We start from the raw sequence: 16074 nt of genomic DNA, 5'->3' as shown, positions 1-16074 counted from the left end.
TATCTATCTATATATCATCTATCTATCCATCTATCATCTATCTATCTCTATCATCTATTTATCATCTATCTATTCTCTATTTCTGTCTATCATCTATCATCTATCCTCTATTTCTATCTATATCTATCTATCTATCTATCTATCTATCTATCTATCTATCTATCTATCTATCTATCTATCTCTATCATCTATTTATCATCTATCCTCTATTTCTATCTATCATCTATCTATCTATCTATCTATCTATCTATCTATCTATCTATCTATCTATCTATCTATCTCTATCATCTATATCTATCTATCTATCATCTATCTATTATCTATCTATCTATCATCTATCTATCTATCTATCTATCTATCTATCTATCTATCTATCTATCTATCTATATCTATCTATCATCTATCTATCATCATCATCTATCTATCTTCATCATCATCTATATATCAGTTGTCTAGCTGCGTATTTATCTATCAGTTACCTAGATTTATTTTAGAGAAATGGCTCACACAACTGTGGAGACTGGCAAGTCCACAATCTGCAGGGTAGCCAGCAGGCTGGAGGCGCAGGGAAGAGCTGCCGTTTGAGCCCAGAGGTGGTCCTACTAGCAGAATTCCCTCATGACTGGGGGAGGTGAAGCCCACCCACGTTGTAGAGGGCAATCTGCTTTACTCAGGCTACGGGTTTAAATGTTAATTTCAACTGAGAAACACCTTCATGGAAACATCTTGAATAATGTTTAACCAAATATCTGGGTACTGTGGCCTAGCCAAGTTGACACATAAAATGAATCATCACAGATGTGTTTAAAACATAACCTTGATCTAGGAATTTGTCCATACCCAGAAGGTAGTCTTGGCTCACTAGGACTGGCCCTGACTCAGTAGGGAAGGAGCAGAAAGGGGTCAGGACCAATCAGTTCTATGGTTCAGTGCGTCACAGTCACATTCTCTGTGATTCTTTGGGTGTGCCTGCATTTTGCTCTCTGGGGACTCCACTATTCCGGGGCTCTCCATGGACACTTCCAGCAGGGAGCCTCAGTCAGGTCATCCTGGGCTTGCATTAATAGCCATTTCTTCTGGGTTTTCTTTTAGGTGGCCTGGACCTGGCAGGGTCTGGGCCTCCTCATCTCTCTTGCTGATCTTCGAGTAGCTCTGGGGTATATTCACTGCTCACAGTGTTAGTCCTGAACTGCTCCCCATAAATAAATAGTACAATGTAGTCATCAATCACTGAAAGCAGCTAAGGTCAAGGCCCATATCCCAACTGTCCCTGAACAGGAGCTGTTGCCACCTAGAGAGGTATTTTGTGGCCAAACCTTCCAGGAAATGGGTTTAGAGGTTGTTGAAATGAGTGTGTATTTTTGTGTGTTGAGTTTTTGGGATATTCTTCTTGGATCTAGTTGCTAAAATGAAGCCGTATGCACTGAGAGCATGGGCCACTTGGGCTTCCAGCTTTCCACACTTACATTCTGCCACTTTCTGTATTCCTACGGATGTTCAGCCTTCAAAACTGTGCAACAGTGACTGGTATGAATCCTCTGAGTGCCAGTAATGCCTGTAATCAGCTGTGTGTGAATGTGGGCCCAGTGAAAAAAGAACGGGGGATTTTGCACAGCACTGTGGCCCCCGGGCGCTGCACACCTGTGTGCCTTATACCTTATCTGATTCAGAAAGAGAGGAATGTCTGGGGACCACATTTCTCTTAGTCTTTCCAAGACAACCTGGGGTGTCACCAACTCCCCAAATTCCTCCATTCTTCCCCCACTATGATCTTTCTGGATTGCTGAATTCCATCATGGTGGGGGTTGAATTTCAGATCTTGGTCTTACCATATTATTTGATTTTTGTGTGTTTGCAGGGAGTGTCTGTGTAAGCCTTTTCTTTCTCTCTAACTAGCCTGAAATTGCCAGGTGGGTCAAGACTTTGTCTTACCTCTACAAACCAATGTCTCTAACTTCAACCTGGGGTGCCCTGCATGTAGAGGGTATTTGGTATGGCCTTGCTGACCCCAGGCCTTTGTTGTCATGGGGATTGGGGGTAGCCTGTAGGTGTAAGGGAAGAGTGTGAGAACAGAAGTTAGCAGTGGGAGGGGAAATGCAGGTAGGGTGGCTGGAAGGGCGAGAAAGTGGCCAGTGAGAAAAGGAGGCTAAAGTCCAGCTCTTGTCTAGTCTATACATGTGCCCCACTGGCTGGACTGGGCCCTTAGGAGAGTGAGCCTGGATTTGCATCTTGCCGTGCAGCTGGAGACATGCAAGCAGAAGCAATCACAGCCCCTTAAAAAGGTGAATTGACTGCTAGTCTGGTGCCCTTCCCCTGGGCTAGCCTTCCCCCAGTTGGGGGTTCTGTCCAGCCCCATGAAGTGTGAATGACGTGGAAGGGCTAGTGGCCAAATAGCTGTGGGCAAAGGACTTGCCCTTGCCTTTCTTGGGCAAAGAGCATAGTAGGCTCTAGAGTTGATCCCTGATCCTCTACTACCTGCAGCCTTATCCTAAGGATCTCAGGGATGTGGGAATCTTGAAGATCCCAGCCCTGTTCCCAAAGCAACTGCACTGACATGGGCCTTTGTCCATAATGCTTCTGTCCCAGGATGGCTGCTCCCTGCTCCCTGGGAGCCGCCCCCCACCCATGGGCCCTGCACATCTGCACTTTGCTCGCGTGTTGACCAGGAAGACATTTACAGCTCTCCAGAGAAAGGGCCTGCCCCTCCCCCTCCAACCTGAGCTGGCTGGGACGGGTGTGTGTGTGTCTCTTGGATGCTGGATCCCAGATTCATCTGTGCGTGTGTGTATGTGTGCGTGCTGGGAGAATGAGACAGGCTGATTTAAGACTGAGTAGGAATAGGGGGCAGATACAAGTGGAAAGTCACAGAAAGCACTTCCTGTCTCTCAGCTGCTCCAGCCCCAGCCCTGCAGATGGGGACTGTCCTGGGCACAAGGAAGTCGGGCTGGAGTGAAGTACAGAGGGTCCAGGCACTTGCAGGACTCTCCACTTGCAGCAGCTAGCAGAGGGCTCCGTGGAGAGGGGACCAATGACTAACAGCTCCTCCTTGCTTGCCAAGTGTGTGCATGAAACAGGCAGCTGGCCCGTCTTCTGAGCTGAGCTCCCATGCAGAGGCTGTGGCCCCCTCCTTAACTATCCGCATGATGAGGACCTCCCTTTTCATTGCCTCCACTTTCCCATCTGTAAAATAGGTAACCTACCCCCCACCCCACAGGTGGGTCAAACGAGACCTCGGGAGAGGCAGCACTTTGCAAACTGGAGGGTGCCTGCCCCACACTTCAGTGCCGAGAGGTCTGCAGGGGGATGGAAGGACTGGAAAGGCTGCTCTGAGGAAGGAAGAGTCTTGGATCTTTGTCCTTTTGAGCTGGGCCATGAGAAACAGGAGGTCAGCAGAGCTATGGGGTATTTGGTGAGTACTGGTGACTGAAGTGGACGGAAAACAGGCAGAAGGCTCATGTTGCCTCTGATTTATCCAGTCTCTTGCCCCTGTGGTCAGAGCTGATTCCTTTCCAGACTACAACAGGAACTACGTGGGCCCCCCGGCCCTGCAGGCCTGTAGTTTTATGGTGGTGGTGTTTGGGGACATAGGAAGAGAAGCAGCCCTCTGGCACTGTCTCAGTCTTGGCCGCCCCTAAAAATACGATGTGATGCGGCTAATGAGGAAGCACAACAGGCCTGGCTCGGCATGACCTAATATAGCCTGGCATTCAAGCCTGAACCAGGACGTAAATGGAGACTAGTAATTGAAAACACAAGACGTCTCTTGGATGGGATGGCGGGGAGACTGCTGTGAACGCTAGGCTGGGCAGGCCAGGGGATCTGAGCAGGGGTCCCCGGGGGCGGGTGGGGGTGGAACGCAGCTGAGGGCAGCTGTGGAGCCTCTTGCCCACTCTCTGGCTAGTGGGTCAGCATCCAGTTGACCAGCCTGTTTAGCTCTCATGGGAAGGAGTGGTGGGCTCAGTGCCATCAGGGTCATAAATTCCACCACTCTGACCCTTTGGAGAGCAGCAGAGAGCAGCCTCCCCTGCCCCCCAGGCCTGTGGACACACAGCTAGCCTGGTGCGGCCCTACATTGAGTCTCTGAGAGACTCTGGCCTGGCCACCTGCCTCAAGCAGTGGACTGATGCCAACCTCCAGTGTGGAAACGTCATGGTGGTGCCACCAAAGGCTCCTTCTTCCCTCTTTTTGCTTAGATGAGGTCCCGTGGGTTAGCCGTGAAGGGGAAGGGCTCTGATGGTGCTCTGTGGTGACTCACACCCCAGTGTGGGGAGGGGAGGTGGCAGCGTGGGAGGGGGATGCAAGGCGGTGGGTGGGCAGCTCACTCCTGGTTCAGGCATGGCAGGCCCTAAACCCCAGGAAATCCCTCAGTCCCATGAAAGTCCTACCACACCACCCCTACAGCCCTCCCCACCTCCCCAAACCTGCTTGCCCTCCGGACTGGCATCCAGGGTGACTCACCCAGGGTCACAGGGCCGCCAGCTGGCAGAGGGAGCACTTGAATCCAGAGCCTCTGACCACAGTTCAGGGCTCCCTGCTGCCACCTGAATTTCTCAGGTCATCCCTGAGCCCTCTCCAGTGATTCTGACCAGGGCCTCTCCCTGGATGGAGGTGGCCATGAAACAGCAAGAAGAGGCAGCAGGGGGGTGATAGGTCACCCTCAGGGGACTAAAGGCTTAGGGCTATGGGATCCCAGGGGGGGAAAGACGCAATCTCTGCCGCTAGAATTTGACGCTCTGGTTAGAAAACCAGTGGGCTTGCCTGTGGGTGTCTGGCGGAGGGGCCGTTCTACACCTACACACATGCACGCACGGACTGGGAACAATAGGTAAAGGGTGTGGCTTATCAAGATTGGGTTACTCGCACTTCCCGTCAAGAATTTATCCATTTAGCAAATATTTATTGAATAAAATCTTTGTCTTAAACATGTTCTCTCTGTCTGGAACATGCTCTTCTCTCCTCTATCTCCGCCCTCCCCCTACATCCCAATTCCATCCATTCCTCACAACTCAGCTTAATATATAATATTTACTGAACACTTAGTATCAAGCACTTTGCACTGTGTAACCGTGAAAATTGTATGAAACTAATATATCCATTTCCTAGATGAGGGAACAGTGGTGACCTGGTTTGCCCAGGGACACATGGGCCTCAACTGGTAGGCGGGAAGGAAAGTTTTCCCACCTCCCACCTCCCTGCTCCCAAAGTCTCTGTGTTATTTCCTGTTGGAACACGTGACACAGAATCGGATAATGCCTGGTCTCTGTTTCTTCCATGAGACAGTTCCCGGGGAGCTGGGATCCTCCCTGCTCCACCCTTAGTTCTCAGCATTTCAGAGGAGCCTAGTAAATACTGTTGAATGAATACATGAATGAACTGATGGAAGAATGAATGACTTCCTTCAGTGGCTGCAGGAGCTGTCAGGCTGAGGTCCTCAGTGAAGGCTTTTGTTTTGTCACTGTGGGGCACCACACACTGGCAGCGTTGACCCACAGGGATCTTGATGTCACGGGATAAACACAGTTCCCCTTTCTGGACTATGTAATAGTGAGACTGGAGAACAAACTGATTTTGAAACACCAACACAGACTTGGACTTTTTTGGAGTGGAGCTATTTTCATGAATTCTTAGGATAAAACTGAGATTTGGAGGTAATTTCATGCTTGCAGTAGCTTCTATGGACCAGTCTCAGTCTCAATCCTGGCTATGCACCCACATCCAGCTCCCCCCACCACCAATTTATCCTCTTGGGGTGGTTTGGTGAAAAAGTTTGAGAAATACTGCTCAGAGGAATGGCTGGCACTCAGGGCACGGGTGACTTTAACTCAGTGTCAGGGAGAGGGGCGGGCATTCTGGGAGGAGCACTGGATGTGCAAAGGCGGGGAGATGGGAGCAGGTTGTAGCCGTCTGCTTGCTCCCCAGAGCTGGGTGAGGAGTCAGTTGGTCACTGTGAATAGCTTTGGCTTTGAGCTTATCAATAGCTGTTGAAATAAACGCTTCATAGCCACATCCTGAAGTACCACTACAGCCTCTTGGAAAACCTCACACTATTTTTAGTCCCTTTAGCTCAAGAAAATGCCATCTCTTTTCCTCCCCACAAGCCAATTCATTGTTGATCTTGCTGGGGTCTTAAAACCCTGTTCTCCTTTTTAGCTCAGTGAGACCAATTGGCAGTGGGGTGGAGTTCCTCTGTCTATTTCTATTTTCATATCTTGTGTCACTTGCTCACATGGGAAAAATCCAGCCATTTCCCCATGTTGGGACTCTGGGTAACCTGGCTTAGTATGTAGGCACATGATTGCTGTGACTCACACAGAGGTAGACACCAATGAAGGAACATTGGGATGTGTGTAGAGTTTGAGGCACCTGACATGATGGGCTCAGTGCTGGGCTTGTTTATTTCCGGAAGTGTTTCCAAGGGGAGGAGTTGGAACCAGGACCTTGTAGGCCACAAAGAACAAAGAGGGGTGACTTTGCTCCTTGCGATTAATTCACCCTAATTCAGCAGGAGGTGCTGGATGGTCATGGTCTTTTGCAACTTACAAAATGCTTTGCCTGAGTTGTCTGTTGATATGTCTACTACTATAATAGGGAAATGAATAATATAATATTCTGTGGGAAAACAGATGATCGAGGGGTGGATTCTGTCTGGAGGCATCAGGGAAGACTTCACAGAGTAAGTGATATGTTTACTGGCTCTTAAAGGATAAGGAGAGAGAGAGAAAGAGAGAGGTGTTCCAGGCAAAGGGAACAGCATGTGCAAACGCAAGGAGGTATTAAAGGGCATGTGTTGATGAGACTGGGCAGGAAAGTTGGGTCCAGAATTTAAAGGGCCACATGTGCTGCTGTTGGCAGCAGAGAGCTGTTGGTGTCTGTTTTGTAGGAAATTCACTCTGGAAGCTGAGTGGAGGCTAGACCACTCTGGAGTGTGTAGGGTGCTGTGCTGGTCACAGCATATTGGACCCCTGGATAAGATGACTGACCATTTTTTATTTTGAAGGCCTTATGACTACAGACTGGACAGGCGAGGGTGGGAAACTTTAATTTAACCCCTCCGTAAGGGGATAGCACAGATGCCACCCATCCTCTCTCCCATGTCCACGGCAGGCATTGCTAGTCAATCACCACACTGTTTCCTGTTGAGTCTGGTCTTGGCCACAGGTTCCTTCCCAAGACAGGGCTCCAGGCAGCCACCACCATTTCCTTGAGGTGGCACATTGCCATTCTTGACCCAGGAAATAAAATGTAACATTGACTTTAGTCTAAAGCACACAGCACCAGCTATGGAAAGGTTAATGTAAAAGTTCCTGAGAAGTAGTATTCAAAACAAATATAAGGTGTTGGTGGGGAAGAATCAGGCTCATAACCTTGAGAAAGTACTATTTAAAAAAAAGTAGCTTGGGATTAATTTTCCTACAAAGCATCAGAATCACACATAAACCTATCATTCTCTCTACCACACACTTGGAAACTATAAGCAGTTTTCAAGTGCTGTCACCACAGGTTTTACCATCCAAGTCCCTCTTTCACCTGCAGAAAGAGAAGGGACTTGCAAAGTCTGATGTAAACAAGAAATCATCCTGTTGGGGTGCCCAAGGGGTCAGGGGCAAGGGGCTATATTCCTTATCTGCCCAAGAAGGCCAGTTGTGCCTTTGTCTAGGGAAGAGGTGAGAATACATCTGAGCACTGCCCCCACCCTGTTCCAGTGGAGAATTCCAGAATGACACCAGGGCTCAAGTTTGCGAAAGATCCGGGCTTTGTGCTCTAGCTGCAGTGAGCTTCCCCGTGGCCTTTGGCAAGCACATGGGACAATCAAATACCACGCTGGACTTTTGATCCTTCCTTCTCTGTATTTGGCCCTTGCCCAGGGTCTGCTTTGCCTTCTCATGCTTCTCCAGCCCCACCCCAAGAAGCAGAAGGAAAACGATACTGGTTCCTGATGTCCTGAACCCCCAAGTCTCCAGCTCTAGAATAGCCTGCAAGGTGCTGTGAGAAGGGGTCCCACTGCATTCCTCTGTGCAGGCACCCCCTTCCCTTGCTGGGCACTGCAAACATCCACCTGTTTGTTTCCCATTCACCTCAGTGTACAAAGCCCAGTGGTCCTGTTAAGGACCTATCACCTGGCTGAGCTCAGGAACCCAGATACCCACACCTAAAACCAGCCAGCATCTGTGAGGCTGGAGTTCCATGACCCATGGAGGCATGGACCATTGCAAACCCCACTGGGACCCTGCAGGCAGAATAGAAATCCATCCGTTGTCACCATTAGAGCTGTCAGACGTCCATGGGAGGCTCCTTCCAGACCAGGGCAGGGTTCCTGGCCAACCTGGGGTTGAGTCCTTAACTGAGTGCCTCAGTTTCCTCCTCGGTAAAATGAGGCTCTAACAGTGACTTTGAAGGTTTGGTGGGAGGCTTAAAGGCTGTGTGCTTTGCATACAGCAGGTGCTTAGCAAGTGGAACTCAACTCACCACCTCCAGGGAGCATCCAGGTAAAAGTTGCTGGATGTCCAGCTGGACGACTTTCCTAACCTAGTGCAGGACAAGATGCCTGGAGGCACCACTCATTTTTACCAGCCTCAGGGAAGTTACTGTTTCACTGAGAAATAAAGTGCGAAGCTTTTGCACGTAGAGGAGTCATGCTGGGCAAGCCCTTCAGCCCATTGTCACCCTGCAGGCCATGAAATTACAAGCAGATCCTGTAGGACTGGATACTTAACAGTAAATGGAAAAACCTAAATATACACATATGTTTGTCTGAACCCCTAGCCCACCACACTGATCACTACCCTCTCAGGTGTGGCACCAGTCCTGGCTCTGCTGCTTCCTAACTTGGTGGGGTCTCAGCCCACCTTTCTATTCCTATCTGTTGCCTCAATTGTAGGATTAGGCTGAAGCTGTGATTGACTAGCAATGCCTGCCATGGACATGGGAGAGAGGAGGGTGGCATCTGTGCTATCCCCTTTTGGGGGGATTAAATTAAAGTTTCCTATCCCTGCCTCTCCATTCTGTAGTCATAAGGCCTTCAAAATAAAAATGGTCAGTCATCTTATCCAGGGGTCCAATATGCTGTAACCAGCACAGCACCCTACACACTCCAGGGTGGTCTAGCCTCCGCTCAGCTTCCAGAGTGAACTTCCTATGAAACAGACACTAACAGCCCTGCTGCTAAAAGCAACACAGGTGGCCCTTCAGATTCTGGACCCAACTTTCCTGCCCAGTCTCAACAACACATGCCCTTTCATACCTCCTGCGTTTGCACATGCTGTTCCTTTGGCCTGGACCACCTCTCTCTCTCTTCTTATCCTTTAAGACCTCTGTGAAGTCTTCCCTGATGCCTCCAGACAGAATCTGCCCCTCCATCTGTTTTCCCACAGCTTTCTGTTCATTTCTCTGGCATAGCAGTAGACGTATCAACAGATGACTCAAATCTCAGCCAGGCTGTGTCCGCGCTAGCCCATCAGCCTCCATCCTGCAGGCGCCACCGTGTGACTTTGCAGTGCGGCACTGTCTCTGGCTCATGGACGTGTCTGGGTGGTGGTTTACACAGTGACCAACCTGAGAATGAAGGAACTCCAGGATGTGTTGTAAAGTGACTCAAATTTCTCTTCCCATTTGTTCCAGCCTGCCAACAGCATGGCTTAAATCACCCTCCTTGTAATGAGAGAAGAGGAGGGAGAAGACTGGTGATTACACGCGCTTGATAAAGCTTCTCTATTTCACGTTTGGAATAAAGGGAAGGTGGCAATAAAACAGTGCTTGTTCCTTGTATTCATGGCATAGCTGACCTGGCTTCGCCGGGCAGGGCCTGAGTCTCTAATCCTCCCCTGGCAAGCCTGGGGGGTGGGGAAGGTGGCACCGAACTGGGCGCTGTAAGGCAGGCAGCACCAGGTGGGGAAGTGGGGCAGAGGTCGGAGGGCCATTGCCCCTGGGGCAGGAGGGGATGGTTTCTCAGAGGAGGAGAGGCTGGAGCCACGGCCTGAGGACAGATGGGAGGTCTGTCAGGTGGGGAGGCAAAGAGCAGCAGGAGCAGGGGCTGCGGCTGGGGGAGCAACGGCCCCCGGGGCCACGCTCTGCGTGAGTGGGGAGCACCCTCCTCAGCCGGAGCTCCAACATGCAGAGGCTGAGCCCCATGCTGTGCTCAGGACAGGAAGGCCACAGCGGGGCCACACTGTAGAGGGTCCCTTGGCCTGCTGATTTGCCTTTCCAGGGTAGGGGTGGGGTGGGGAGAGACTGTTGATTTAATGTGTTCGTCTGTGTGGCATGTTTTGGAGGTGAGTCTGCTGGGCCCCCTTCATCTGCACATTCAGCCGCTTCCCCTAACTGGGAGGGCGGAGAGGGAGCATCCCTTCCGGGGCCACTGCCTTAGCTCCTAGCCACCCCGAGGCGCTCCAGGGAGGGAAGTGGTGCTCGGGCCGGGCCATGGAGCTGAGCGCCCCGCGAGGTCCCCGGATTCGTCCTTCATCTGCCTGCTTATGACTGAGCGTCCTGAGGCTTCTCCCCTGCTGACCTTGACTGATGCCATGTCCCAGCACTCCCCAGAAGGCCAGCCCCCCGAGTGCGGGGGGCCTCAGGAGAGGGGCGACACTGACAGTGACAGTCGCTAATGCTCAGTTGGGATATGACTGGATGCCGTCTGGGACACAGATATGCCCTCGGAAAGTCACATGAAATGAGTACCAGTCAGGAACAGCGTCTGGCCTGACTCCCACATTTGCCCTGTTCCCCTAACTTAGGTCTCAAAGCAGCACTGTCCGGTGAATGTAATGAGAACCACATACTAATTTGACATTTTCTAGTAGCCACATTAAAAATGTAAAAAGAAACAGGTGAAATTAATTTTAATAATACATTTCACTTAATCCAACATATCTAAAGTTATTATCATTTCAACATGTAATCAGTTGTCAGATGTTTTATATCCTTTTATCATACTTCGAACTGCAGTGTATTTTGCACTTATAACACATCCTAATTCAAACCAGCCGCATTTGAGTGCTCAGTAGCTGCATGTCATTAGTAGCTATTGTGTTGGATGAGAGTCTCAAAGGGTTAGAAAAGTTTTATAGCTTCTCTGTGCCTCAGTTTCCTCATCTGGCAAATGGGGATGATAATAGAACCTAGAGGTAATACATTGAAAGGGCTTAGAACAGCCCCTGGCTAGAAAGCTTTCAGTGTGTCTCATTCATTGAGTAGTACTGATATGCTCAAAGTGTGCTGGAGGTGCTGAGTTGGAAAGGTAGCAGACCCTGGGTGTGAACAAGGTGGGTGACATGGGGGAAAGCACCCAGGGTGCTGTTCCAGGTCTCCCTGCCTCCGGTGGCCCCATAACTCTGAGCACCTCGCCTCTGGCTCCTTTGAGTTTCCACCTGACCATGCGGACTGTCACCTCACACCTTTCAGGTCTGGCTTCTGGGGGCAACTTCCCTTAAACTTGGCTCCTGTGTCCACCTCGGTGGTGGCTTCTGCAATCCTCATCTCCCGGTCCCTGCCTCTGGTGTCTAGGACTCCCCAAACCTCCACTGGCAACAAGCCTCCAGAGGAAAGGTGTTCGGGGCTTGGGTGCTTCCTGCAGGAGAGACCCCCACCTTCCCCTCCAGGCACTGCTTTGCTCGTGGGCTTGGGTCATGCTCCAGACGATGAGCAGTTGAGCTCTACATGAGGCTGCAATAAGCCTAAGCCGTGGGTGCCATTCCACAGATGAGGGTGGTGAGGCCCAGGGGCTTTGGGTGTTCTGTGCCAGGGCATGGCGGTGAGGGCTGGGCTGCACCCATAAGTCGGCTCTCCCACCTCCTTTTGGCCCCTCTGGGGAGAGAGGCTGAGAGTGTGGGCCGGGAACTCCCGTATGGCACCTCACCATTTGGCCAGTGTCTCTCATGTGCATGCACAGTCCTCACTAGGGGCTCCGGATGCGTGTGATTTTTAGAGCAGAGGGACCCAGCCTCATTTCTTGCTCTGGGCTGCCCTTAGGGTCACCCGCCAGTCAGAAAGCCCTCAGCAACCAGGTCAGACTTGAGGGGTAATTTTTGTTGGCCCTTGGTGGGGCTGATCAGCTTCCTGGAGAAAGCGAGTTGCCTGTAGGAGCCCAGAAAGGACTGAGGCCCTGGGCCTGCACCCCTCCCTGTGGGCTGCTGGGTTTAGTTGGTGGGGGTGGAGGGCCGGGGTAGAGGTGGGGTGGGGGCAAGGGGTGGGGGTGGTAGTGGAACACGTCCCTGGCAGGGGCCTCCTCCTGGCTTAGCTGGTTCTGGTTCCTTATCTCCCTGCCCTCCTGCTTCCTTCTCTGGGTCCCAGAATTCATCATTCATTCATCTGTTCATTTATTCGTCTAATATTTATTGAACACCAGTGGTTTGCCAAGCAGGTGGGACGTAATTGTGAGGAAAGTAAGCACAGATCCTATTCCCATGAGCTTATTATCCAAGAGAGTTAAAGACCAATCAGACAATCACATACACAAATGTGCAATTGCAAATGCAACCAGTGCCCAGGGGGAGGGCGTATGTCATGGGGGGGTCAGGCCTGGTCTGAAGGAACTGGTGTTGGGTGGGGCCCATGGTATTATTTTGAAAGCTTCCCAGGTAATTGAAGGTGCGCTTAGCTGAGAACCACCAGTGCGGGGAGGCAGAGCATGGGGTGGGGGCAGGCTTCAGATTCACTGCTTGGTACCTGGGTGACCTAATGTGGGGCATTTTGATACGGTCTCATCAAAATGCAAAACTGCTGTTTGTCATTTCCAGGTAACACACCCAGCAGTGATTTTGGACCCTCATTTTTTCACTTAAATGGTCTGAGCCTCACACTAAGGTCAGGATGAGAGGAGGCTGAGGGAGTTGGGGAGGAGGTATGTTTTCACGCAGTGCTTTGGGAATCAGACAAAAAGCTGAAAAGATATCAAATTTTTTTAAATAACATTTTTTGAATAGGTAATATTCATGGTTAAAAGAAAAGGTTGAGAGTGCCACTTTCCCTGCCCACCCTGCAGCTCGTGCCCTCACCTTTAACAGGCAATCACTTTTATTTGTTTCTTTTGTAATTTTTAATTTCCTTTGAAAATTCAAGTAAAAAAATTTATTCCCACCTCCAGATTTTTACAACCAAAGTAGCATATTATAAACACTGTTCTGCACTTGTCCCTAATCCCCACATATCTTGGAGATCTTTCTGGGTCAGTACATAAAGAGCTTCCTCACTGTTCTTATTTTCTTTCAAAGAGGTTCACTGGAGGGGTATATATACCATAATGCCATAATTTACTCAGCCAGTCCCTATCGATGAATGTTTGGCTGTTTCCTATCTTCTGCTCTAACAAACTATGCTGCAGTGAATAACTTTGTAAATGTGTCACTTCGCATGTTTGCCAGCCTAGCTGTAGGATTAGTCCCAGAAGTGGGATTATGGGTTAAGGGGTATGTGCATTTGTAATTTTGATAGAAAATGCTAAATCACTCTCCACAGCTTGTGGGTGGTTCTCCCACGAATAACGTATAAGGGAGATTGTGTCTCCATGGGTTCTCCAACAGGGCTGATAGTTAAACTTCTGGCTTTGGCTAACTTGCTGGATAAACAATATTATCTAAGGGCAGTTTTAATGTGTGTGTGTTTTTTATTAAGGTTGAGCATTTTTTCATATATTTAAGGGCCATTTATGTTTCCTTTTCTGTGACTTTCTACTCACTTCCATTTGTGTTATTGCCCATTTCTTAGCAATTTGTAAGAGTTTGTACAGCTTAGAGAGATTAGCTCTCAATCAGTGATTTGGATTATAAATATTTCCTCCCAGATTTCATTGGTTATCATTTTTTCCCTGAAGAAGTTTTAATTTTATTAGTCACATTGATCTGTTTTTTCTTTTGTGAGTTCTTGACTTTGACTCTCAGAGGCATCTACCCATGGCTGTATAGAAATTATTCAATTTTCTTCCAGTCATTTTATGGTTTCATATTTTTTTAGTTTTAAATCCTTGATCCATTTGGAGTTTATCCTAGTATATGGCATGGGGCATGAAGCCGACTTAATTCTTCTCCAGATGGTCACCCAGTTGGCCCCATACCATTTACTGCTTCACCCATATTTTCCTTACTGATCTGAGCTGTCACATTTATCACATACTCAATTCCATACATAGCTGGATCTATTTCTCACATTTTTCTCCTACTGGAATATTTGTCTGGGCAGATGCTGTGACACACTGATTTAATTATTGGGGATATATAGCATATTCTTTTAATAGCTCTTCTTTTTCAGGGTTTCCATAGATATTTTGGTTAATTTTTCTATTTGAACTTTAGAATCTGATTGTCTCCTTCTGTACCTTCTGCCCTAAATTCTGTTGCTATTTTATAAACCAGTGATTAGGAGTACAGATTCTGAAACGAGACTGCTGGCATTCCAATCCCAATTGCCATTTACTCTAAGTTTGGGCAAATTTCTTAATTTGCTTCACTTTCCCCATTGTGTCTTTTAGAAGGTATCATGTTATAACAATATGTGCATAAAGAACTCAGCTAACATTTATTTCATTTACTATGTACTAGGTACAAAAAATGATTATTTCTGATGTTGTTATTCTTATAATCATCACCAAAATATCTCCATGACAAAGGGTGCCTGCATCAAAATCGCCATATCATATGTCACCGGTGGGTGACAGAGGGTAGAGGACACTAGCAGCTTGAGTGTAGCCACAAAATTAGCTGGTGTGGACTCATCGCCTTAGCCATAGAGGGCCCTGGGTGGGCTCTTGTCACCAGTGGGAGAGCCTCTTTGAGCCCCCTTATGTCCTGAGATTTACTGCACTGCAGCCTCTGGGAACCCAGTGTTGTTAGCTGGGCAGCTGTGGCCCTTCTGTCTCAGCAAACCACCCCCTTCCCTCCTCCCTCTTCTCAGCCCTCCTCCCCAGCAGGGGGCTCTTTAATTAAGGAAGAGAGAGACCTGGGTAATAACAAGAATGATGACAGTAACAACATATGCCCATACTTCACATCTCTTATCATGAATCCTCCCAAAAACCTAGGTGTAGGCGTTGGGAAGGAATTGAAATCAACCTGGCCATTCAACAGATGTCAGGGGATTCTGGTCAATACACAGGTTCCAGGGATCACTGCTGGGCTGGAATTCCACATCTTCTTGTTAGTTGGAGATGGGTGGCAATGAGAATGAGTCTTAGACCAGATTCCACCACATGAAACCCTGCAGGGTAGTGGCTGCAAAAGAAGTTCAGGTATTCCTAGGAGCTCACAGTGCCTCTCGCTCTGTCCTGGGCACTTGGACAAGCTCCCTGAGTGAAAACTCACTCCAGGTGGAGGACACGGGGTTTTGATGGCAGACCCCTGCACCCTCTGGGCAGATCAAGTGGCAGACCCCTCCTTTAAGCAGGGTCTGGGGCCCACAGGACCGAAAGGAATGCAGGTGCCTGCAGTCTCCGAGGCAGCTGGGTTTTCGGGTCCTTGAATCCTATTTATGCAGAGGCCAGAAAGCTGGACAGTCTTTCCAGCCAGTCATATGTCCAAAGCCCCTATCACTTCACCCATGACAAGTATGTCTGACCGTCATTAGGTTAGGCCACAGACCCTATGGCACAAGTTCAGATAAGGGTATTTGAAGCCCTTGGTAGCACCTACTAGAGCGTGGATTCCTGACAGGCAACCACAATTATTTGCCTTAGGGCAATGTTGAAAGTGTATTTTAACCCTGACTTCACACATGGGGAAATGACATCCCAGGCAGGGAAGTAGGTTGCTCAAGGTCACAGAGCCATGAAGTGAGGTTCCCAGATTGGAACCCAGGCCTCAGCCAGCCCAGTCCTAGGGCTCGCTGCCTTGTGAACTCTCCTAACAAGCCCAGAGCCCTTGGCTTTCTCACCCGGGAACTGCTTCAATAATTTCTGAGTGAGGGCTGTGGCTTAGGGTGGCTTTAGGTTTTTGCTTCTGGGGTCCCTGGAGGCTGGCCCCAGAGAGACTGAAGGGACCAGTGGATAGGCACCCAGGCCCAGGCCTAGGCCCTGTAGTCAGCTCTGCCACTTCCCCCTGTGTGATATGGGGCAGGTTACTGCACTTCTCTGAGACTCAGGTTTCCTTTCTG

This window comes from Manis javanica, chromosome 7 (assembly GCF_040802235.1).
Source record: "Manis javanica isolate MJ-LG chromosome 7, MJ_LKY, whole genome shotgun sequence".
NCBI lineage: Eukaryota > Metazoa > Chordata > Mammalia > Pholidota > Manidae > Manis > Manis javanica.
The sequence above is the reverse complement of the archived record's forward strand: the minus strand, read 5'-3'. Positions refer to the sequence as shown.